The following is a 1,235-nucleotide window of genomic DNA, read 5'->3' on the forward strand; positions in this document are numbered from 1 at the left end:
AGTACTGCTTAATCTTTTCGAAAGCTTTTTGACAATTATCATTCCATTCAACCTTTTTGTCTTTGCGCAACAACTTGAAAATTGACTTGCATGTAGCGGTGAGATGCGATATAAACCTGGCAATGTAATTCAATCTACCCAAAAAGCCACGAACTTATTTTTCTTTGCGTGGAGTGAGCATTTCTTGTATTGCTCTTACTTTATCTGGATCTACTTCTATCCCTTTTTTACTAACAATAAACCCAAGTAACTTGCATGATCTTACACCAAAAGTGCATTTAGCAGGGTTTAAACGGAGTTTGAACTTCCTTAGTCGCACAAACAACTTTTGAAAGTTAACAACATGGTCTTCTTCGGTCTGAGATTTCACAATCATATCGTCCACATAAACCTCTATTTCCTTATGCATCATATCATGAAACAAAGTTACCATTTCTCTTTGATAAGTTGCCCCAACATTCTTCAATCCAAATGGCATCACTTTATAGCAGAAAGTCCCTCATTGTGTTATGAATGTAGTTTTCTCCATATATTCGGGAGTCATCTTGATTTGATTATACCCTGAGAAACCATCCATGAAGGACAAAAGAGAATATTGAGCAGTGTTATCTACTAGGACATCAATGTGAGGCAAAGGAAAATCGTTTTTTGGACTAGCTTTATTTAAATCCCGATAATCAACACACATTCGAACCTTTCCATCTTTCTTTGGAACTGGAACAATATTAGCAACCCATTGAGGATATTTTTCCACTGCTAAGAAACCAGCATCAAATTGTTTTTTGACCTCTTCTCTAATTTTAAGTGACATATCAGGCCTCATCCTCCTCAATTTTTGTTTAATTGGAGCTCATTCAGGCTTGAATGGTAGCTTGTGTTCAACTATGTTAGTATCTAGCCCAGGCATATTCTGATATAACCATGCAAAGACATCCACATAATCAAATAAAAGTTTAACCAGCTTTTCTCGTTCACTTTCTTTCATAGACATGCCAATTTTAATTTCTTTCTTATCATGTCCAGTCCCTAAATTGATCACCTCAACGGGTTCTTGATAGGGTTGGATTATCTTAGCTTCCTGTTCAATTAACCTTTCTAGTTCTGGGGGAGGCTCACAATCGCCTTCACAATCCTCATCAGCGTGATTAATTGGGTGTTCAAAATTACAAGAAAGTGTTCTAGCGCTGCTATTTTCAACATATTCATTTTCGACTCTGCATGGTTTAAATTAAGAA

This window comes from Cicer arietinum, chromosome 7 (genome assembly GCF_000331145.2).
Source record: "Cicer arietinum cultivar CDC Frontier isolate Library 1 chromosome 7, Cicar.CDCFrontier_v2.0, whole genome shotgun sequence".
NCBI classification, from domain to species: domain Eukaryota; kingdom Viridiplantae; phylum Streptophyta; class Magnoliopsida; order Fabales; family Fabaceae; genus Cicer; species Cicer arietinum.